The sequence below is a fragment of the Xyrauchen texanus genome, chromosome 19 (assembly GCF_025860055.1).
Source record: "Xyrauchen texanus isolate HMW12.3.18 chromosome 19, RBS_HiC_50CHRs, whole genome shotgun sequence".
In the NCBI taxonomy this organism is placed as follows: domain Eukaryota; kingdom Metazoa; phylum Chordata; class Actinopteri; order Cypriniformes; family Catostomidae; genus Xyrauchen; species Xyrauchen texanus.
Window position 1 is genome coordinate 10,838,618 of NC_068294.1, and position 26,053 is coordinate 10,864,670.

Sequence of the window (26,053 nt, forward strand, 5' to 3'; positions counted from 1 at the left end):
AGATCAAATGGGAAATGGCTTTGCTAAGCTCTTCCAAAGAGGTCCCTGAGAAAGATGGCATCCTGCCAGAAACTCCTCTGACTCTACTGGGAAGAGGGCTACACCCCACCCCAGGATTTGCGAGACGCCAACATCATCACTTTATATTAGAACAAAGGAGACTGCAGCGACTTCAATAATTACTGGGGCATCTCCCTCCTCAACATCATCGGGAAGGCGTTCTCCCATGTCACGCTGGCGTGCCTGCATAGCCTAGCCTCCCAAGTATACCCAGAGTCCCAGTGTAGCTTCAGACCCGGCCAGACAACTGTAGACATGATTCTTTCATTACGTCAGCTACAGGGAAAGAGTTTAGAGCAGCAGATGCCCCTCTACAGGTCAGCAGGAGCAGACTCTTCAGGAAATTACAGAAGATTGGCTGCCCTCCACCTTCTGCTAACCTTGTTCTACGATAACATGCACAGCATGGTCTGTCAGGGTTCCCACTCTTTTCAAGCCACAATTTTCCAGGACATTTCCATGACATTTTATGTGCCCAACAAGTGTAATATTTAAGCAAAAACACGTCCATTTAAATTGAGCTTTTATTTTGCCAGACAGTTTTTTTGACAGAAGTTTCTCACCTCCAGATAAGCAGTATGCTCAATGGCATTGTATTTTTCTGACTTTATGTGAATGAAAAGACAAATTTTCTCATTAGAAATAGTTACATTTCAAAATATCGCTGTCCTGGTCACAAAAGCATAGTGTGTGGGTAATAATAGACATTTTCTATACTGTTGAGGCATAAAACATTAGGAAATAACACTTACTAGCCAGGAACAAAAATTGTGTTACATGGTGTAATTGATTGGTTTAGTGACCCCTTCTGGATATGCCACTATGTGGCAACAAATTAAAGTCTAATGCACTATGAGCGAGTCATCGAATCATTTAAAATGTTCACGACCAAAATCTGCCAAGAGATTTTATAGTGTTTAAGCATTATAAGAACAAAGCAGATCTATAATTTCCAATCAGTTTTTGAATGTCCGAGCATGACTTTTCATCCAAAAAGACAACAATAATAGTCTAATAATAATATGAGTATCAATAGCGTCCTTACCTTCTACATTATTAAAATGTGCATGTCAAATCTACTGACTTCAGTAGAATTTTTAAGCATTATAAAAACAAAGCAGATGTACTGTATCATTTCCCTACAGTATTTAAACTGCTGAATATGACGTTTATCAGAAACGACAACGATAATAGCATAATACAATCATTTAAATTGCATTTCACATGAGTTGAGGAGTCAAAGCTTCGCTAAACACCAGCGTCAAGCGGCGCATTGTCCTCCACGTTAGGGAGCCTACACACTGACTAGAGTTTATGCTGCATCAGAGAATGCTGCAAATGCACTGATTTCAAATGGGATGGCACGTCGGAAGGACGAAGAGGGAAATTATGAGACGTTCAACATCTCAACCATTTTAAAATATTTAATGTAGCTTTGTACTATCAAAGAAATAATTTGTGAGGCAAACCGTGTGTGAAAAACACTTTAGTGTGAAGTTGGAGCCGAGGTTGTGCTGACGCGTCACTTCATAGACCTCAATGTATTCGGCAGCACTGAAACATGTCATGTGAAATACCCTCATCATGTAGAAACATCAGTCAATGTTACACATTAATAGCTCATCCGCCCTTTTCTCTCCATGATGAACAAGGTAGACTCACATGCCGATGCTGAACAACATGCCCCTCTCATTCAGTTGGTCGGTCCAAGTACCAGGTCATTCAGTTTGTTTATGAATGAGAAATTGATGAATGCCGCTTCTGACTTTGCATGAGCAAAGCACACAATTGTTTGTAGCTGTAACCAATCAAGTGATCTGCCTTGGTTGCACCACGATTGCTAAGCTCATGATTGGCTGCTGCTGTAATCAATCATGAGGGTGTAAGCGCTCATGATTGGGCAGCTGCCAGCAGTGAAAAAACTATACAAATTTGTTTATTTGACTGCTATTCCGAGTCAGATTGTTACCATGTTTTAGTGCTTGAAATGGAAACCTTGCTTGCAACACAGTCAAATAATTATAGTAATATTTTCCAGGGCAAATCATTGTTTTTCCAGGACATTTAGGTATTTTTCAAATTTTCCATGACTTTTCCATGACTGGAAAACTGCATTGCAAAATTCCATGTATTCCAGCATGAGTGGGAACCCTATCTGCTTTAGTATCGCAATATTGGAGGCCATCCCAGTTGCCAGTGGAGTTCAATATAAATAATAGTTTAATGATAAACTTAAAAGAAGACACAAACACACACATGACGGACATGTCCGTAAACGATCTCTCTCTCACGCACGATCCTCTGCAGTCGACCTTTAACCCTCAACAAGGCATAATTAGCCTAGTAGGATCATGACCCGCCCCGCCCTCCGCCCTGCCACATTCCTCCCTCGTTCTCTCAGGCTGGGGAGCCCCCGGCCTGACGTAAAGGGCATGCTTTACGTCTAGTCTGCCGGCAGGTCATCCCCATCTACCTGGACAAGGGAGGGGACAAGGGGAGGGAAACAGAAATAATTAAAATGGGGGGGTACTTCCTGTAACAGTGTAGTACCCCCCAAAAAACACTGTAAAATTTAAAAGAGGGAAAAGGCCAACGCAGAGCGACAGTGAGAGAGAGAGAGAGAGAGAGGAGAGAGATGGAAAAAAATAACTCTTACTCGCCAGTTCTCCGATACGCCACAGCTTGTTCCTTGGCCACTCCTCCACCCTCTATTCGGGCAACAGCCGTGCCTCTCCGGGTGGATCCGAGGCAGTCCTCCAGCCCCTGGCGGATGGAACACCCCGCCGTGTTCTCGGGGAACAGCAGGGGTCTCCCCCGCCCCTGGCTGCGGTTCTCTCGCTCCAGGCGGTCGGCAGTGAGCCCCTCCCCTCTCGTGGTCGGCGGTCTTAAACCCCGTCACGTTTCAGCGGCCGGTAGGCGACTCCTGCGCCCCTGGCAGCGGCCCTGACCGCTCCAGGTGGTCGGCTAGGAGCCCCTTCTCCCCCCGCGGCTGCTCCGTTGGGGTGGATGGTTGGCGAGAACTCTACTACGGTGTATCCCTCCTCCTTCCCGGGCTTCGGCACCAGTGTAAAGGAATCAATGGAAAGGAGGAGGCGAGAACCGGCTTTTCAATATAAATAATAGTTTAATGATAAACTTAAAAGAAGACACAAACACACACGACGGACATGTCCGTAAACAATCTCTCTCCCGCACGATCCTCTGCAGTCGACCTTTAACCCTCACGGAATTAGCCGACCCGGCCCCGCCCTCCGCCCTGCCACATAAATTTTTAAAAGATTTTCTTTTTGATCACCTCAGAGAAACTTATTTGTCATTGAATCATAAACTATTTGTTTATGATTCTTATGAACTTATCAGTTAAAAATGTACATCCCCAACTTATTTGTTTATGCTTCGTCCAAGATTTTATCCTGTGGATAATGTATTCTGTAGTGACCTTAACATCAAGGCAGTTTGCATTTGTCTTAAATCGTGTATCACCTCTGTTCTTGACCTTTGGAATTCAAATGCAATGATAATCTATTTTCAGCTATGCTGATTAGTATAGATCTTTTCTACATTTATATACTGTAAAAAGTACCTATTAAATGTAAAGGTTTTATTCTTTCCTAGAAATACTTGTTAGCTCCAGCTGATGGAACACGCAAACACTGAATATCCACTCATATTCCAGTATGTAGGTCATAAAACAAACCTCGGAAGGCCACAACGTGAACAAACTCCAGCTGATATTGACTTTCTGACAGAGCAGAGAAAAATACTCTCTATTCAGTCATGAGTAACACCTATAAAGAATAAGGAAGCACCGTAAAGCTTTAACAACTCTCTACTAACATGGACTCTGTTGTTGTAATGTATTGGAAGTACAAGAGCTGGATGTAGGAGCAGCAAAACTGTATTTAATAAGATAAACAAAGTACATTGTAATGGGGTAAACACAGAAACAAAATAAACATCCACAATGGGAAAACACAGGAACAAAGGAAACAACCATGATGGGAACAGGTAAATAAACAGAAGGTAAAATGCATAACAACTGACAAAGACTAAGCAAACAATAGGGCATTATATACACAAAGACTAATAAATTAATGAAACACGTGAAAACAATAGGGAACAGCTGGAAGTGATCATGGCAGGGAATTATGGGAAGTGAAGTCCGGGGGAACAGATGACAGGGAGAAACACAAGTCAAACAACAACAGTGTAAATAGTGCAATTTTAGGTGTTTTCAAATTATCATATAGTGCCCGTTTAGCTGAGTAGATTAATTTACACATGGGTTGTTATAAGAAAATGCTGAATGGGATAAAACTATGGACGGGGACCTCAGTTTCATTAGAAACTGGGGCATTGCCTCATCACCCTCATTAATCTATTCTAACAAAGCAATTTAAAACAAAATATGTTTTTTGTAAAACTCATCACATGTTTTTTAAAATATATTGTTTTTAATAATGATATTGGTGTAAAGCTCTGTGTAAGTATGAAGAGTTAGTTCAACCAATGCCACGTCATCTTTTAACCCAATTGGTATTCTTGCCCTAATTTTGATCCCCATCCCACAGGGATGCCCTTTAACTTTGTTAACTCTCTTCATTGACATATTCCTCTGATGTGTTCTTATTGACTACACCAATACAACAGTATAGGTTGACCTACTGCATTGATCCTGGACAGACTTGCTTTTCATTCACTGCACTCTCCTCTGGCTGCAATTGGACCACTGCTTAAAGCCATTCTTTTAATTCAAGTCAAGTAAGTTTTATTTGTATAGCCCTTTTCAAAACACACATTGTTTCAAAGCAGCATTACAGAAAATCATGCTTTAACAGACAATGAAACAGTAATATCTATAAAGTCTTAGAGTCATCATTGTGTAATTAGATTAAATATGATCGTAAATTGTGAATACAAATAAATAATTAAATAATAATTGTATTTAGGACCCCGGTGAACAAGCCGAAGGCAACTGTGGCAAGGAACACAAAATTCCATAAGATGTTGGTTAATAGAGAAAAAACCTTGAGAGAAGCCAGGCTCACTGTGGGGTCCTGTTCCCCTCTGGCTAAACAGAATTAATTTAATGCCAATATGAGTTATTTGTGTACAGTGCATCTCATGATTTAAAATATGTTAACTAAGTACAGAGTGTTAAGGTCCAGTGTTTAAACAAAAATTTTGTATGAACTGTAAAATGAATGACTAATGTCAGGATGACTAAATTCCATCCTGGTATTAACTGCAGAAGTTCACATAGATGCAGTGTCCTTTGTTAGTTGGTTGATGAAGTCTTTTGTTGGCAATTAATTGATAGACTTTGTATTCCATTTCAAGAATGTAATCCATCAATAGACAAAGGTGATGCAGGCAGATATCAATGAGGTGCATCGCAGTTCAACCGGCAGGCAATTTTGGTGAGGTTCAGTGGGGTCCATCCTAAATCCAAGTTTCAGGCAGTGTCATGTGAAGTATCCAATGTCTTACAGTTGGAGTTGGCATCAGTTCATCCTCTGAAGCCCATCGTAAAAAAACAAAGTTATGTCTGGTTTGCACCAGTTGTAGTTTGTCGTCATCACTCAGGGACATGTAGCAATAGAGTCTGAAACCAAGTATGAATGGAGCTGGATCTGGCCGGCTCTGGTAACCTCAGGATATAAATCCCAGGGTTGAGACAGGGAAACAAACAGAATAATATTAGAGTAGATACCATTTAATTTTTTGCAGAGTTATAGATTATGAGAAATGCTTCTGAGAAATGTTTCTGGTTCTGGCAGACCTAACTAAAGCAGCCTAATTGTGAGGTGATGGATAAATTAGGTGTATGCCTGGCTAAATATATGAGTCTTTAGTCTAGACTTAAATGGAGTGAGTGTGTCTGCATCCCAAACAGATTTAAGGAGACTATTCCATAGTTTAGGAGTCAATTAGGAAAAGGATCTACCTCCTTTTGTGGATTCTGATATTCTAGGAACAATTAACCGGCCAGAATTTTGTGATCAAACAATATTTTCATAGGCTTATGCATGAACTGCGCAACGCAACCAACCTTGCTCTATGGGCGACGGAAGTCACGGCACGCGCCCTGAGCCAGGCGATATCCATCTTGGTGGTCCAAGAATGTTACCTGTGGCCCAGGGTGGGTCTTTTACAGCTACTATTTTATCGTGCCCAAGAGAGGGGAGGTTGTGTACAATTCTGGATATGCATGCCTTGAACAAGGCCTTACACAGGCTTCCGTTCAAGATATTGATGTAGAAATGCATACTGGCGTCAGTACGATATCAGGATACTTTCACGTATCAATCCTTCCTCGACACAGACACTTTCTTCGGTTTGCCTTCGAACGACGAGCATATCAGAACAAGGGGTCCTCCCTTTCGGTCTGTCCCTGTCTCCTCGCGTCTTTACCAAATTCGCATAGGCTGCCCTGGCCCTGCTGAGGGAGAAGGGCATTCGCATCATCAATTACCTTGATGACTGGCTGATCATAGCTCACTCGCGAGATCTATTGTGCACACAGGGACCTTGTGCTTCAGCACCTCGACCGACTGGGGCTTCAGGTCAGCTGGAAAAAGAGCAGGCTCTGCCATGCGCAGAACATCTCTTTTCTCAGAATGGAGTTGGACTCGGTCACCATGATAACATGCCTTATGAACGAGCATGCACAGTTGGTGCTGGCCTGCCTGAAAACCTTCAGGCGGAAGGTAGCGGTACCACTGAAACAATTACAGAGGCTTATGGGGCATATGGCATCCTATGCGGTTGTACTTCCCCTTGCATCGATGCATATGAAACCACTTCAGCACTTGCTACTGACTTGAGTCCTAAGGTGGGCATGGCGCTTCGGCACCCAGCATGTAAATAACATGCCACGGTGCTGCCAAACTTTAAGCCCTTGGTCAGATCTGGCATTTCTACAGGCAGGAGTTCCCTTACAGCAGGTCTTGAGGTGCGCCGTGGTCAGGAAAATTGCTTGGATGTCATGTTGGGGTGCCGTATGCAACGGGGCAGGCAGTATCTGGGCTCTGGACAAGGCCCAGCCTACTATGGCACATCAACTGCCTAGAGTTGCTGGCAGTATCGCTGGCCCTGCAGAGGCTTCGGCCGTTGATTCAGGGCAAGAACATGTTGGTCCAGACAGACAACACAGTGACCGTGGTGACATAAACAGCTAGGGCGGTGTACGCTCACATCGCATGTCACAACTCAACCCCCACCTCCTCCTTTGGAGTCAGCAGATGTTTGAAGTCTCACCTCTCGGGCATCCTCAACTGTGCAGCGGATGCGCTCTCATGACAGGTAACACTCCGCAGAGAGTGGAGACTCCACCTCAGGCAGTCCAGCTGATTTGGGAGTGATTCGGGGAGGCACAGGTGGACCTGTTCGCCTCCAGAGAGTCCATTCATTGCCCCCTTTGATACTTCTTGTCCGAGGCTCCCCTCGGCGTGGATGCCTTGGCGCACAGTTGGCCTCGGGAGCTGGGTAAGTATTCTTGTCTCCCAGTGAGCTTAGTTGCACAGATATTGTACAAAGTCAGTGAGGATGGGCAGCAATGGTTGTGAGTTTTTTCTCTGAGGACAGCCCTCCTGGTGGCACTCACTTCTATCAAAAAGTTTGGGGACCTGCAGGTGCTCTCTGTCACCAGCGAATGCCTGGATTTCGGGCCGGCACACTCTTACGTGATCTTGAGACCCCGGCCTGGTTACGTGCCCAAAGTTCCCACCACTCCCTTTCGGGATCAGGTGGTGAACCTGCAAGTGCTCCCTTCAGAGGAGGAAGACCCGGCCTTGTCATTGCTGTGTCCAGTTCACGCCTTGCACATCTATCTGGACTGCACACAGAGCTTTAGGCTGTCATTGTCAAGTCTGTCATCGTTTTGATTGGTTTTGTTATGCTGTTAATTCGAGTTAGTGAGATAATCTGCACACCCTTTGACAATTTGCCTATTTGTGATTTACTTTCATGTTTCCTTGAGCTTTTTGACATGGATGTGCATGTCCTAATGGTGTTTTGTGCTGAGATTAATTAATTAGGGATGTTTGTGTGGTATCATGTTGAGAGGTTGCACTCGAAAAAAAGGCTTTATTTGTCACTCTGTAAAATTTCTGAAATTCTATATTTTTATCAGTCATACTTGTTTTTATACTTGGGCGTTGAGGGACATAGTATCCAATATAATCCAACATAAATGACAGTAAATATGCTTTATTGGTAGATTTTTTAACTCCCATTGTTTGAGTCCGGTGAAACCAATGAGTTCTAGTAGGAAACTTGAACCTGTCAATCAACCGCTGTGCTTTTTTAAATTTTTTATCCCCTTTTCTCCCAATTTGGAATGCCGAATTCCCACTACTTAGTAGGTCCTCGTGGTTGTGCGATTACTCACCTCAATCCGGGTTTCAGTCTCAGTTGCCTCTACTTCTGAGACAGTCAATCCACATATCTTATCACGTGGCTCACTGTGCATGACACCGAGGAGACTCAAAGCATGTGGAGGCTCATGCATCTCTCTGCGATCCATGCACAACTTACCATGCACCCCACTGAAAGTGAGAACCCTTAATCGCGACCATGATGAGGTTACCCCATGTGACTCTACCATTCCTAGCAACTGGACCAATTTGGTTGCTTAGGAGACCTGGCTGGAGTCATTCAGCATGCCTTGGATTCGAACTCGCGACTCCAGGTTTTTTTATTATTAATTATTCTTATTATTATTATGAAAAGGCATTTACAATGCATATTTTAGTTATAGAAAATATAAATGTAGGATTAACATTTAAAAATGGGCATTTCATTAAGTTTTGACAAATTTCTGGTTTGAGCCCAGCCCACATCCAGTTCTATCTGAATACAGAGACAGATACAGATAATTTTGTCATATGAACAGATACAGATAATGACTTTGCTGCACACCGCTACTATGCACAGCCATCATATCTAAACGTGATCATCCCATGCACACAGCCACATCTGCTTAGATACAGATGCAGTTTTCATTCACACAAACAGCAACTTAAAAATTATTTTTTGGCATATAATACATTTGTTTTCTGAAACAGACAGCCAAACGATGACAAAAGCACCAGGATAACAGTTTAAAACTTGTATACTCACAGGGAACACATGCTGAGTGTGATGCACGCAGGACTGCCATTTATCCATTTGCAAAGATATTGTAATTGTGCAGCTAGATGGTAATAATGAAAGTTGGGTGGACCTAATCCTCCCATGTCTTTCCTTTTCTGCAGTGTGTTGATACTTATTCTAAGGTTCTTATTTTTCCAGTAAAATTTATTTATCTTGCTATTTAATGTGTCAAACCATTTTTTATTGGGTTGCATCAGAATTATTTAAACAAATAATAAATTTTTGGTAATATAGACATTTATTTGGTAAGATATTACAGTAGCGACTCATCATATGAGAGTGAGTGGTAGGTTCATCCAGCAATTTAAGTCGTCTCCGATTGTCTTTAGCAGTGGAGTGAAGTTAAGCTTAAATAAATCCGATTGGTGGGAGGAGATGTGTATTCCTAGGTCAGGGCTACAGACCAAAAACCATTAGTAGCCATTGGCTCCTAAACTGAAACATTCAGGAGCCAAATGGCTGTTTTTAGTAGTCAAATCACATATTTTCTCGATTTAGATTCTGTTCAGAATAAAGATAGAAAGCCGAAGAATAGGAAGTTAGCTGATAGCCCATTCTTCGAAGGTTTAATAAACAGTATATATAAGTTTGCATTCCATTTTGTTTCAAACATTTTCACACCCCTTTCATAATTAATAGAAATTAAAGAGCACTGCTCTTCAGAATCCACATTACAAATATTTACATATAGTATGCATATAGTAGTGTGTTGTCTTCTTGAGCATCAATAAATGTTTGCACCTTGGGTAATATTTGTATACAAGTCCATCAATTGTCCTAAGTGTCAAAAGCTTGATCTCATATATATATATGCACACACATACACAATCGGTCAAAAGTTTGGAATAATGTACAGTTCCCCGTCTGGGGTCTCACTAGGGGTCTCTCTTGAGCGCCGATATCCACCTCTGATCTATGAAAAAAGGCCAATGAGAGTTGGCAACCAGTATTTGCATGTCCCGCCCCCGGACATAAGGGTATTTAAGCGGCGCAAATACGGGAGTTCATTCAGAAAATTTCTTCAGAGCCGATGGTCGTGTTTGCAGACTGCTGCGTATTACACACCGAGTTCCTGCTATCCTCTGCTGCATGCTGTTGGATTCTATGGCGCACAACAGCGGCTTTCTCCTGTTTGCACGGCTGTGCACTTCCTGCCCCTGAGCGCATCGACAGTTGCAGATAAGAAAGATCTCTCACGAGTCTTTCATTCATAAAAGAGTGAGTTTATTTAAAAGAGTAATTTCCTCTAAAAGAGCAAAACACAGCGGCGTTGAACGTCCTTTTAAGGACGCGTCTTTTTAAAGATGCCTTTCCGCCCCTGTGTTGTTTCTGGATGCGGTAGAGTACTCTCCGCTTCCGACGGCCACAGGTGTTGTCTCGTGTGTCTGGATAGCGATCACACCGAGGCTGCGTTTGTGGATGGTTCATGTTCTCATTGCGAGCATCCTCGCTCACCGCGAAGACCTACAGCGCTACCGGACGCGCCGCTTCCACCCTGCATGCCATGGCTCTCCTGCAGGTCCACCAAGCCAAGGCACTTCGCAAAATGCAGGGGGGTGGCCCTGATCCCGACACGCTGCAGGAACTGTGCTCAGCGACCGACCTCGCCCTGAGAGCGACGAAGGTCACAGTGCAGGCTCTCGAGCAGGCGATGGCCACCCTGGTGGTCCAGGAACGTCAGCAATGGCTGGACTTGTTTGAGATGCGTGAAGCCGACAAGACTCGCTTCCTCAACGCCCCTGTCTCCCAGTTCGGCCTCTTCGGCGACACCGTTGAAGACTTTGCCCAGCAGTTCTCCCTGGTGAAGAAGCAGACGGAGGCCATTTCGCACATCATGCCGCGCCGCAAGCTTGCCGCCACGGCCCAGGCCCCACCTGCTCGCCGAGGGCATCCTCCCGCGGCCAGAAGACCTTCTGCTCCGCCCCAACCTGGGCCCAGCTCTCAGCCCCGGCGTCGAGCAAACCGCAGGAAGCGTACGCCCCCTGCCTCACGGACCCCATCGAGGACCCGGAAGGCTCCCAGGCGTCCCTGAGACAGCGGACCCAGAGGACGAGAAGTTAGCTCCGGAGATGGTAAGACCGCTCCGTTCCCCGGAGGAGGGCCGGGAGAAGAATCTTTTGTTTTTTTCATTTGCCGCACCCCCTGACGGGGGCTGCGGTACCCAAATGCTCAATAAAAGAGCTATTTCCTTTACCTCTGGGTCACATAGCCCGCAAATGCCGTTCTCACGGCACCTTGCTTTCAGGCCTCAACAGTCTTGGCGCCCAGGATGCGGTGCTTCCGCCCTCAGCCCCACGACTGTTCCCCGGCCGGCCGGTTCAGATGAGTCCAGAGGACGCCAGCATCAGACCTCCTCCTCAGTCACGAACCCGCTCCCTGCCGGGTGCGCGGAACAAGGTAAGTGCTTTGAGTTTATTCTCAGCACCAGAGCCTCGGGATGCCACAGCACCTCCCGACGCCGTGTTACCTGTTCCGCACCGCTGCGAAGCCCTGCCGGGTACGTCCAAAATACTCGTCCCCTTGGTGCCCCTAGCACGGAGCTTAGAGGCATGGCTTTCACTGCCCAGCTCGTCACGGTGGCTGCACCGGACCATCCAACTCGGTTACGCAATTCAGTTTGCCAGGTCTCTGCCCCCCTTCATGGGCGTTCGTTCCTCCGCAGTGCACGGCGAACATGCCCACTCCCTGCGCAAGGAAATCGCCTCCCTTCTAATCAAGGACGCGATAGAGCCTGTCCCTCTGACCGAAACGAAGAAGGGTTTCTACAGCCCTTACTTCGTTGTACCCAAGAAAAGCGGCGGCATATGACCGATCTTGGACCTGCGAGTTTTCAATCGGACCTTGTCCAAACTCCCGTTCAAAATGCTTACCCAGAAACAAATTCTGTCTGGCGTCCGGCATCTAGATTGGTTTGCAGCGGTAGACCTGAAGGACGCGTACTTCCACGTCTCAATTCGCCCTCGACATCGACCCTTTCTACGGTTTGCGTTCGACGGCCAGGCGTATCAGTACAAGGTCCTCCCCTTCGGCCTGTCTCTGTCCCCTCGCGTCTTTACGAAGGTCGCAGAGGTGGCTCTTGCCCCGCTACGAGGAGCGGGCATACGCATACTCAATTACATCGACGATTGGCTCATTCTGGCCTCCTCGCAGGAATTACTACGCGCACACAGAGACCAGGTGCTCGAGCACCTCGGACGTTTAGGATTTCAGGTCAACTGGGAAAAGAGCAAACTCACCCCGGTCCAGAGCATCTCTTTTCTCGGTTTGGAGTTAGACTCAGTCTCAATGACAGCACGTCTCTCCAACGAGCGTGCTCAGTCAGTGCTGGAATGCCTCACTTCTTTCGAACCAGGCACCGTGGTCCCTTTGAAACGTTTCCAACGGCTCCTGGGGCATATGGAATCCTCCGCGGCGGCCGCGCCACTGGGGTTGATGCATATGAGTTCACTTCAGCATTGGCTCCAGACTCGAGTCCCGAGACGAGCATGGCGCCATGGCATGCACGGCATGGAAGTTACCACTGCCTGCCTCCAAACCTTCAAACCCTGGACAGACCTCTGCTTTCTATGGGCAGGAGTACCCTTGCAGCAGGTGTCCCGTCGCGTTCTGGTTACAACCGACGCCTCCAAGTTGGGTTGGGGCGCCGTGTGCAACGGGCGCGCAGCCGCAGGCCTGTGGAACCGAGGCCCGCTGCGCTGGCACATCAACTGCCTAGAGCTGCTGGCCATTTTTCTTGCCCTGAAGAAATTTCTTCCGTTGATTCGTGGCAAGCATGTCCTAGTCAGTACAGATAGCACCACGGTGGTGGCCTACATAAACCGCCAAGGCGGAGTACGCTCCCTCCACATGTCACAGCTCGCCCGTCGTCTCCTCCTTTGGAGTCAGCAGCGACTGGAGTCACTGCATGCCACTCACATCCCTGGCAACCTCAATATGATAGCGGACGCGCTGTCAAGACAAACCTTGCCCGGCGGAGAGTGGAGGCTCCACCCCCAATCGGTCCAGCTGATTTGGGACAGGTTCGGCAAGGCCCAGGTAGACCTGTTTGCCTCCCAGGAAACCTCCCACTGTCCGCTCTGGTATGCCCTCACAGAGGCTCCCCTTGGGACAGATGCTTTGGCGCACAGCTGGCCCGCGGGGCTGCGCAAGTACGCTTTCCCCCAGTGAGCCTTCTTGCACAGGTGCTATGCAAGGTCAGAGAGGACAAGGAGCAAGTCACTCTGGTGGCCCCCTACTGGCCCAACCGGACGTGGTTTTCGGATCTCACGCTCCTCATGACAGCCCCTCCCTGGCGAATTCCCCTGAGGAAGGACCTTCTTTCTCAGGGACGGGGCACGCTCTGGCATCCGCATCCAGACCTCTGGAATCTCCACGTCTGGTCCCTGGACGGGACGCAGAGGATCTAGCCGGCCTACCTTCGGCCGTCATAGACACTATTAACCAAGCCAGAGCCCCTTTGACCAGGCATCTTTACGCCCTGAAGTGGCGTCTGTTCACAGACTGGTGTTCTTCCCGAGCCGAAGACCCGCAGAAGTGCGCAGTTAGGTCAGTACTTGTGTTTCTTCAGGAGAGGCTGGAGAGGAGGCTGTCCCCCTCCACCCTCAAGGTGTATGTTGCCGCTATCGCGGCCCACCACAACACGGTAGACGGCAAGTCTCTTGGTAAGCACGACTTAATCGTCAGGTTCCTAAAAGGTGCCCGGAGGATGACTCCCTCCCGGCCTAACCTGTTTCCTCCTGGGATCTCTCGGTCGTCCTTATGGGACTCCGGAGACCCCCCTTCGAGCCGCTTGACTCAGTTGGACTCGGGGCCCTCTCTCTCAAGACCGCCCTGCTGATCGCGCTCGCTTCCATCAAGAGGGTCGGGGACCAGCATGCGTTCTCTGTTAGCGACACTTGCCTGGAGTTCGGTCCGGCAGACACTTTCGTGATCCTAAGACCGCGACCGGGCTACGTGCCCAGGTTCCTACCACACCCTTCAGGGATCAGGTGGTGAACCTGCAAACGCTGCCCCGGGAGGAGGCAGACCCAGCCCTTTCACTGCTGTGTCCAGTACGTGCCTTACGTATTTACCTGGACCGCACACAGAGCACCAGACGCTCTGAGCAGCTCTTCGTCTGCTTTGGGGGACAGCAGAAAGGAAATGCTGTCTCCAAGCAGAGACTCGCCCACTGGGTTGTCGACGCCATTTCCTTGGCTTATCACACCCAGGCCGTGCCCCCCCCCTTTGCGGGTCCGAGCCCACTCCACCAGGAGTGTTGCGTCCTCGTGGGCATTGGCTAGGGGCACTGCCCTAGCAGACATTTGTAGAGCAGCGGGCTGGGCAACACCTAACACTTTTGCGAGATTCTACAATCTCCGAGTTGAGTCAGTATCGGCCCGTGTTCTCTCAGGTACCGAGCCCGTAGAACTCGGTGGCACGTCCACGATCTGACCGGGTGAATCGCTTGCACCCAGCGCCCTTCCCCCTAACCAGGGGAAACAGTGCGCCTTCTTTCCCAGGAGATCCCAGGTTTGGGACACTGGTTGACTCCTCCCTAGCCCTTGTGGGTCGCAGTTCTGCGGAGGAACTCGCCGACCCAAACCACTGCGGGTACCATTAGCTACCCTGTACTGGTATAGGTGCCCCACAGGTAAGGCCTCCTGTTCGGACTCCCCCTGTGTGTAAAACCACGGTTCTGTCCCCTCACGAGAGTTGACTCTGTGTTTTCCTTAGGCAGTTACAGCTGCCTCGGGTGCCATGCTGTATGCTTCTTCTCCGCCCTACTAAGGGCTAAGACCCCCTTCCTTCAATGCGTGTAAGGGCCCCTGCCGTAGTTGCTCTGTGCGAGAAACATAGAGAGAAAAGAGGCCCAGCCAGGCTGGCCTGTTCACATGTTGGCGGCCGTCACCTTGTTCCCCCCTCCAGGGTAACGATAAGGAATCCTGATGGCTTAAATGGGGCATTGGGGAAGGGTACGTGCAGCCTGATACAGTTGGTCATTCTGCACGTAGGAATACCTGCTCGCTCCTGTATCAGCAGATCATGTACACGGCTCAGCGCATGGCTCTTTTTAAGTGGACCCCTAGTGTCGCTTCTCTGACACAACGTGGAGAGCAACAGAAGGGGAACGTCTAGGTTACGTATGTAACCTCTGTTCCCCGATGGAGGGAACGAGACGTTGTGTCTCCCCTGCCACGTCGCTGAGCCGAGCCCCTGTTGTGGCCGGACCATTTCTGGCTCCTCAGAAAAATCCTGAATGAACTCCCGTATTTGCGCCGCTTAAATACCCGTATGTCCGGGGTCGGGACATGCAAATACTGGTTGCCAACTCTCATTGGCCTATTTTCATAGATCAGAGGTGGATATCGGCGCTCAAGAGAGACCCCTAGTGTCGCTTCTCTGACACAACGTCTCGTTCCCTCCATCGGGGAACGGAGGTTACATACGTAACCTAGACGATTTTTGCTGTTTCGGAAGGAAATTGTTACTTTAATTCTCCAAAGTGGCATTCAACTGATCACAAATTTTAATCAGGACATTACTCATATAAAAAACAGCACCATCACTATTTGAAAAAAGTTATTTTTGATCAAATCTAGACAGGCCCATTTCCAGCAGCCATCTCTCCAACACCTTATCCTTGAGTAATCATGCTAAATTGCTAATTTGGTACTACAATATCACTTGCAATTATATCAAACACTGCTGAAAGCTAGCTGGTTCATTAAATTAAGCTTAACATTGTCTTTTGTGTTTGTTTTTGAATTGCCACATTATGCAATAGACTGGCATGTCTTAAGATCAATATTAGGTCAAAAATGGTGAAAAAGAAACAGTTTTCTCTAGAAATTCATCAATCAATCATTGTTTTGAGGAAGGATATACAATGCTTGAAATAAAATAAAAAAAACGAAGATTTTATACAAAGGTGTACACTACAATCTACAAACAAAGGACAACTAGATCTAACAAGGACAGAAAGAGATGTGGAAGGCCCAGATGTAAAACTAAACAAGAGGATAAGTACATAAGAGTCTCTAGTTAAGAAATAGACGCCTCACATGTCCTCAATTGACAGCTTCATTGAATTCTACCTGCTTAACACCAGTTTCATGTACAACAGTAAGAAGACTCAGGGGTGCAGGCCTTATGGGAAAAATTACAAAGAAAAAGCCACTTTTGAAAAGAAAACAAAAAGAAAAGTTTAAAGTGGGCAAAAACACACAGACATTGGACAACAGATAATTGGTAACGTCTCGGTTACTGATGTAATCTCCATTCCCTGATGGAGGGAACGAGACATTGTGCCTATGTAGTGACACTAGGGGTTCGCTCTTGAGAGCCCCAATCACCCCAGGCCAATGAGAATTGCAGAGTGGAATTTGCATGCTGCTCTCTTCCCCAAACATACGGGGAGATGGCATGCACCACTCATTCAGAATTGTGTTGAGGAGCCGAGAGAGAGTCCCCGTCATTTCAGCGGTCGGTTCAGCGCTGTGGCAGAAGGGACACAATGTCTCGTTCCCTCCATCAGGGAACGGAGGTTACATCAGTAACTGAGATGTTCCCTATCTGTCACTCACTCTGTCACTCCTATCTATGGAGAGGGTACACAACCAGAGTGGCTGAGACAGAATGAAGCTCTGCCGAGGAGAAGACACAGGGTTCACCGACAGGGAAACCGAACAATGGAAATACATCATACGGGATTACCGAGAGGGGAATCACCACGTATGGACCACTGAACCAAAGTACATGGGCTCACCTGAAAAGGGCCATACCACAAGTATTGGGCCTGGTGGGGTTACTCCTCCACCAAATTTGTGACTGGGCAATGCTTAAGAAATCAAGAATGCGTCCAGTGTTTACCAGTTGCAGGGAACTTTTAAGGAGAAGACAGCACACATTATCACCTCGAGAGGGGAAAGGCGCTAACGCAAGTGATACACCCAACCGGCTGCCCAAACTTAACCTGTTGGCACCTGTTGGATCGTCCTGATAAGCCATTGCGATGGGCTGGAGAGTGCTAACCAGGCTCCCAGCCTCTGCGCTAATGGCACTGGAGGGACGATCGGTTTAATGGTGATTCATGGTGAGGTAGAGCCGACGCCCCACCAGGAAGATCGTCCGGGGGTGGCATGCTGCTCTGCCGGCCCGAAATGGTGTCTGGCGGTTGAGGCGGATGAGCGTCCCTGAGAACCGCCGAACTTACCTATTCGCCGGCTTCCTCCCAGATAGCAATAAGTCGGCGGGCCGCTGGCGGTGCTCCGCCGGCAGTAGAAGCGGCAGAATGCCGATATTGCAAACACGTTTGACGGCGCACCGCCAGTGGCAGCCGCTTTTTAAAAGCGGCAGCCGCCTTCCTACCGCCTTCGTTCCGCGGCCGGCCCGCTGGCTATCCGCCGTTCCGCCGGCGTTATATCGAAGGCGGACCGTCGGAGGCAAACGCTTTTTTCGAGCGATCTGCCGCCGCTTATTGTATATATATATATATATATATATATATATATATATATATATATATTTATAGCATGCAGTTTATCAAGAATAATGATTGATCAAACCAAACAAATTTCCATTTGGCGTTTTAATTCCACATTTCAAAGTACAGTAACTGTCATTGAAACAAGATGTCAGATCACTGAAATATAAATAACAGAAAAATACAAACATTATATATACACACACACACACACACACACACACACACACACTAAAGAACATGCAGGTTTCCAATTCAATTTTGGTAAAAAAAAAAATTTTTTTTTAAAACACACTATTGTAACACTTACAATAATTGTTAATAATATAAAGAGGTCAGCTCTGGGATGAAAAGAATTACCAGTAAACATAAGCAATGAGGATATTTGGTACCAAATAAAGTGCAGGATACCAAATAAATTGAGGTATAACATCATATTTACAAGTCATTTCTAACAATAGGTTAAGTGGTAATAATTTAGAGTAAAGCTCTGGAGTAGAATATACCATTATAACTGCAATGCTGACCTGTGGCACAAGGATTTACAAGCTATATTTAACAATAGAATAACAGTTAAGCACTGTGATGGAATGAAAGTAGAATTTTTGGTACTATTTAATGTGCAATATCAAATATCAGGCATGAAACAGGATTTACAAACTATAATAGAATCGTTAAGCACTGACGGAATGAAATAAGCCAATACTAAAGTCACGGTAAGTAGAATATTTGATACCAGATAATGTGCAAATATCAAGTATTAGATGTATAATCTAGGATTTACAAGCTATATTTAAAAATAGAATAGTTAAGCACTGTAACAATGAAATAAGCAGCAAATTGTATATGAAATAATTGAGATCTTTGGTATCAAGGAATGTGCAGGATAACAGGTATAATATACATTTTGACATTCAACTTACACATGACAACAAGTGGGAATAAATATAATTAACAGCAGAAAATCTGGCTGTAGAGAACACAGCCAATCAGAATGTCTGGAGAGGTTGGGGACTGCGTGGCGTAGTGGGCTAAGAATCACAGGTTTTCCCCGACCTCCAGAATGAGGCAGTGCAAATTGGCATATCTTCAGTGATTCCTCGTGCGCCTGTATAAAAGGACAAACCATCCCATATTCATCCAAGGAGCTGCCCTCAAAGCAGGGTCACGAGAGAAAAAAAAAAAAAGCAATTTCCACAGTGAACAGTGTGGATTGGGTGAGTGTAGTCTGACACTTTAAGCAGGCTTTTTTAGGGGTCTTGATGTTACTGACTGCAGGATAAAGAAAGGGTTCCAGTTGTCAGTGATGCTGGGGTGTCAGTAGTCAGCCTAGGTTTAAGGGGTCGGCTGTGGGTCCCTCTCAGCTGTGCGGCGCCTTTTTCCACCTTCATGTTCAGATGCTCCTTTCAGGTAACGCGTAACATTAACCTGGATCGCCTCATCAGTGGCATCCTGGGTTGCCGGGTTCTTCCGGATGGCTCCTGTAGAAAATAAAGATCTGTCATTCCATTTCAATGGCATAAGGTCATACACATCTACTTAAAAAAAATATCCAACTTACTTTGAACAATGGTCTTCAGGAACATGTCTCTAAAACATGCTTTATCCCCTACACCAGTCCAGGTTGTATTGATGGAAAGGTGATTAGAGAAGATACTCTGAAGCATTCGCCACACGGTTGTCTTTAGGTCCCTCCCACATTTGATTGCCAAAAACCGAAGCTGAAAATACAAAAAAAACATGTTACAAATTACATTTCTCTGAAGCTTCTCATAAATGTAAAATGTGACAGGCTGTGGATTCAGACTGTAGAATATGCAGTGTACGATCTTAATTTTACTTTTTAGATTACCCTATGGCATTATAAATGAAATCGGCACACTTATAAATCGTTGCTTGAGCTCTTTATCCTGCCTCAAACTGTTGTCAAGCAGATAACTCTCCAACAGACACATTGGCACTGAAATGTTGCAGCATAGCATTTTGTTGTCCATGCTACGCACAACATCACCAAACTCCAAGACGTCGCAGCATTAGGGTTTGATCTGCACCTACAGGGGTTCCCAGAATAAAATAATAAAGTAGTCAGTCCTGGTCCTTCAACTACTAAACTATGACATTTATATCTAGGTCTACTACATGTACAGGTGGCCCCAGTGGGAATTAAACCAACAACCACAGGTGTTGTTTGCAAGTTGTACCTGATTGCCTAGTGCGAGCAAATGTCTTCAACATTGTCCCAACTTGCTTCACCTGCTCTTGAAGTGAGCCGCTGTCACCTGGGAAGTAACAATATATTGATTAGCAATACACTAAATATAATAGTAATATAATATAACCACAATTATCATACCAGTTACTTTCCCTGTAATTTCTATCCACAGTATGTTATGCATGGCATACAAGTTCATAATGAAGAACCCTTATGATAACATCAATTTCATTTTTTTTCTTTGAAGCAGAATATTTGTTTGTAAAAGGGAGGAAAAAGAAAATAATGAAATATTGGTATACAGATTTTGGTTGATATATCATACTGTACAGTGAAATTTGCTATTGTTGTATTCCTACTCACCTGAAGGACCGGATAGATCAGGCAAATCTCCAGTCAGGCCTTTGTAGAGTGTGTGCTCCTGCATATCCACAGGTATTTTAATTCAAACATGCAACATATTGTAATAAATCTACAATATTCAGCCTTTACCTTACACCCTCGGTTGTTGCTCTACACTTTTATTATATTAAATACTTATTTATATAGCTTGCTCACTGTATAATCATGATAGCCTAATACTTATAACACAAGATTGCATCTTAAATGAATGACTGAGTTGAAAACTTGAATAAGAACGCATTTTACACAGAGGGGACCAGCTAGGGAAACTTACCTGCCTACAATAACTGTTTTCATTTGATTTGTGTTACATTAAACATGAATAACCTTAGCCGAGTCCCCAGGAACACCGGGCTATTAAAGTAACAAGCCTGTAACTGCGGTCTTATCAATTCTAGCTTCACCATACACTCAAACTGTGAGGTTTATCTGTTTTCCTCGTGGACCTGTAGCACAATGCCCTGACAGTGACTTCACCTGTGCCCTGATCTTTATTAGAAACTGAGAGGAGAGCAAGTTAATATAATTTATATTACAATTATCACTAAAATTAACAAACAGTCTGCTTTAAAACTAAGAAAAAACAAGCTTCTATACTAACCTTACATAAAAAATGAACACGTGGCGAACTAGCTTAGCCGCTATCTGCCGGCACACCACATTAGATTAAAATACTTACCCTTGTAGTTGTGCAGATAACTCGATATGTAGAGTTTAAAGCCCTTGTCCCTCTTGCTTGTCGGAGCAGGGGACCAGTCATCAACAATGCGATGAACATCGCTGATGCGTATTTTCGGAAGATTCTGGAGACATCGAGTAAAAACAGACATTTTGGGCGACGCGCAAGTAAACCGGAAACAGATATGGCGACAGCGGAACTTCACAGTTCAGTCTTTGTAATGTGTTTTAGCAATACATTTTGAACATTTATAATGCGTTTAGATTTTTTTTTATTGCCTTTACAGGGACTTTAACACTTTCTTAAACATTTGTACAGGTCATAATTGCAAAACCTGTAAAAGGTAAAATAACAACAAAGAAAAATCGAGGTTGGAAAAAATGTAGACATAAACGAAATTTCTGCGCAACTGTGAAACCAGAGGATAATTTCGCTTTTTCATTGAGTTTATCCTTCACGTCAAAACCGGGATTTTTATGTTTATGACAGATATCACCATGGTTGCAAATTAATAAAAAAAATTAAAGTATACCCGAGATTTTGGCCATGTTGCAGATGTCTTTCACTGTTCACTGATAGTCAGGCATTCGTGAAAAGTCTAACTTCATCAATTTATTCTGCTAAATTGTTCATACCATGAATTAAATATCTATTTTAAAACCTAATCAGAATCATAAAGATATTTATTGCCAAGTAAGTTTTACAAAAGGAATTCTTTTTGGTTTATTGGTGCATGTCTCAAATGCGCAGCAATCAAAGAAATGTAAACAATTTTCAAGTGCATAAAATAATTCAATATATTTTACATATATTACTGTATAATCGCTTCAGAGTTTCAAAGTAATTTAAATGTCATTTTCTAAACCTTACCTTATCATGGAATCAAGAGTCAAGACTATGTTATAAACCCTAATGGCTTTGGAGCAAAAATAATATTAGCCAACGTGGCTGGTCGATTTTGAGAGTAGAAATCCTTGTATTTCAAAGCGGCTTGCCGCCAGCCGTCCGCGGTCGATCAGCCCGAGGCAACCGCCAGAGAAAATGAAGCGGGCGGCCCGCCGTCTGATTGCCGGCAGCATCTCGCAAGAAATGGGAGTGACGAAGTCGGCGGCAAACGTTTCATCCCCGCCAGTGGGACACACCTATAGCCGACAGCTTAGGGACGGCGGCAAAAAGAAGCCGTGCGGATATTTTTTGCTATCTGGGCTTTTGATGGAGAACAAGGGAATGCGAGGTAATCGCATCCCACCTGCTGACCGGGAATATTTTCAGCGCCTTGCCATTATGAGAGCGAGGGCCGAGAGGGCTGAGCATAAGAGAATGGAAATTGCTATTTTACCAACAAGTTGAGTGCCCGGGCCCAGTGGGCACCTGGCGATGTTATAGGTGGAAGTGTACTCACCTCGTGCTGGCCTAGGGGTGGGAGTGGAGCCCATGCTCTCATCTAGGTCAGGCCGGTCGATATCAGCAGACCGCCTGCCTCGCTCGTGAAATCTACTCTTTCTAAATGCTTACTCAGTGAGTATTGGCGCTGACTACCACTCCTGGAGTTGCAAGTTTGAATCCAGGGCATGCTGAGTGACTCCGGCCAGGTCTCCTAAGCAACCAAATTGGCCCGGTTGTTAGGGATGGTAGAGTCACATGGGATAACCTCCCCGTGGTCGCATTTAAGGGTTGTCGCTCTCAATGGGGCATATGGTAAGTTGTGCGTGGATTGACAGTCTCAGAAGCGGAGGCAACTGAGACTTGTCCTCTGCCACATGGATTGAGTTGAGTAACCGTGCCATCATGAGAAAATACTAAGTAGTGAGAATTGGGCATTCAAAATTGGGAGAAAAGGGGATAAAAAATGAAAATAGAAATATTGGAGGTGAAATATTTGACCAAAAATGTATTTTCTGGGAGGGGACAGTCTGGACCTGGAGATTTATTGTTTGATAGAGAGAATATATATATATATATATATATATATATATATATATATATATATATATATATATATATATATATATATATATATATGTTCTTATTTCTAGGTATCAGTGTTCTTACCTTATTGCCTTGAAGCAGGTTGGCTAAATATTTTCCGGATTTGTCACTATGTGCAAAATGTGTGAATCGTAAGAGTTGTTTTTTAAATTCCACTTTTTTGTGTGTAATATCTTGGTTGTTAATTCGATGTATCTCTGCTAATGTCTGTTCATTGTATTTTTGTGAGTAAGTGTGGTGTAACATTTTTAGTTTGTCTTCAAGTTCTTTTTCTAGTTCTTGTTCTTTCTTGTTTATATGTGGAGTATGATATTATCTTCCTTCTTATAACTACCTTTGCTGTCTCCCAGAGTGTTGCTGCAGATGTGCCATGTGTATTGTTTAATTAAATAAAAGATGCCCACTCTCTTTTAAAATACTCATTGAATTATTGCTCTTGAAGTAATGATGTATTCATATGCCATTTGTGTGTGTTTTTCCATTATTTTTATTGTTAAGAGTGAGGGAAATTGGTGCATAGTCCAAGGTGATAATGGGTTCAATTGTGGTCTTATGAACAGGAGAGAAGTATGTGTATTCACTTGTTGTTGGGTTTTTCTGTCTTCAATTATCACCAAGGTCTGTCATAGATTGTTTTATGATACCTGTTGAGAGCCAAATTTTCAGTTGATTTGAGTTAATAGATTTTTCTAGTATTGTGTTGACAACTGTGTTGATGTCTCCTCCTATGATTATAACTACTATAACTATATGATAATATACTGACCCTCTGTGTCAGCTATTGTTTTATTAATAATAAAAAAAGTTGTTAAGTCAACTCATAAGTTGTTTCTTATGAGGGTTGCTACTCTCTTATTTGAGTTATAAGATGAAAAATATATCTGTGTGATTTGTGAAGTTTGGAGTTTACTGTGTTCAGATTCTAATAGCTTAGTTTATTGTAGAAGACATACTGAAAGTAAGCATTTAAATTTTTTAGATGGTTTAATATTTTGGAATGCTTTAATCTGTTAATTAATGCCTTGCACATTCCAACTAACAAACTTCATATACAGTTGATGTCAGAAGCTTACACCTTAGCCAAATACATTTAAACTAACAAATGAAAAATAAATTTGTCATAATTCCTGACATTTTATCATAGAAAACATTCCCTGTCTTAGGTCAGTTAGGATCACTACTTTATATTAAGAATGTGAAATAACAGAATAACAGTAGAGAGAATTATATATTTCAGCTTTTATTTCTTTCATCACATTCCCAGTGGGCCAGAAGTTTACAATGTTAGTATTTGGTAGCATTGTCTTTAAAAAGTTTAACTTAGGTCAAACATTTTGGGTAGCCTTCCACAAGCTTCTCACAATAAGTTGCTGGTATTTTGGCCCATTCCTCCAGACAGAACTGGTGTAACTGAGTCAGGTTTGTAGGCCTCCTTACTCTGACAAATTTTTAATTTTGTTTCAGTTCTGCCCACAAATTTTCTATCAGATTGAGGTCAGGGCTTTGTGATGGCCACTCCAATACCTTGACTGTGCTGCCCTTAAGCCATTTTGCCACAAATCTGGAGATATGCTTGGGGTCATTGTCCATTTGGAAGACCCGTTTGCGACCGAGCTTTAACTTTAAAATTTCTGATGTTTTGAGATTTTGCTTCAATATATCCACAGAATTTTCCTTCCTCATGATACCATCTATTTTGTGAAGTGCACCAGTCCCTCCTGCAGTAAAGCACCCCACAACCTGATGCTACCACCCCCATACTTCACAGTTGGTATGGTGTTCTTCGGCTTGCAAGCCTCACCTTTTTTCCTTCAAACATAATGATGGTCATTATGGCCAAACTGTTACATTTTTGTTTCATCAGACCAGAGTACATTTCACCAGTGTGGGTGAATTCATGAACATTGATGAGTGCATGAATTCTTTGATGGCCTCTTCCAGGTTATCTTGCACTTTTTTGGGTATACCTGAGAATATGAAATTGTCACACATACTTCGTCACTGGAGGTCGAGGATGGTTTCTTTCATTTGTTTATTGTCTGAAGTGAGATTATCGATTTGTGTTGTTTAGTTGTGTGGTGATCTTTGTCTGTAGTTCGCTGTTTTTCTTTTGAAGTGATTCTATTTGTGATTGTTGATGGATTCCAGTACACTGTTCTTGTGTTTTCCTCTTTGTCTGCTGAATCTTCCCGACGCTGTGCTTTTTTTGTGGTTGAGGCATGATGGTAAGTCTAAAAAAAGTTATCATCGATAAAGCGTTCAAGGTTTTCGACATCTTCCACAGTTGCCGTGAACAAGTTGTAATATATTTGTCCAAAGAGAAATGTAAAAAGTGTTTAGTCCAGTGTATAACGGTGTTCGCTTGCTTGGATGTTTACAGAAGGAATGCAGGCATCTTTGATCATGTCTGTCATAATGTGATAGTTTCAGAGTGTACGCATCTCCAGTCTCATTTCGGGGATATTTCTTATTAGTTTTTGAAGAGTGTGCATGTGAATATGTGCTCAACGTTGACGGGGGAACCCCAAAGTATGATGTAAAAGGAATCCCCACTGTACCTGAATCTGTCACTGCAATATATTTGTCGCGTCTGCATAATGCATGCAGCTTTTGTGTCCTCAGTAGCTTTGAACATTGGTCAGCCAATGGTGTCAGTTAGGGTCGGGACTATCTGTTTGATCCACCAATTGCAATGGCCCATTGGGTGACAGAAATTACATACTTCACATTTAAGGTTAATAATTACGTAAAAAAAAAACATGCAAATATATTTGCAATAAGAGTATGTTTCTTTGCACTTACACACATCTCAACTCAAAGTGCAAGAGCTAACATCTTTCTACATCACTTTCTGAAACCTTGGCCCAGGGGAAAAGCTCCCACTGAGTGAAAACTTTGATTCAAGCTGAGCTTCTGCCTGCATTGAGAATTCTTAATTCACACATATCGCGGAATATCATTCCGACCACCAAATATCATCCCATTTAGAGATATTATGATTTTCTACCACTGCATGGAGTAGTATGTGACATACAGATCTGATCTTAAAAAGGTCACCTGTCCATTTCAGCTAGCGATGTGATGAAGTTGA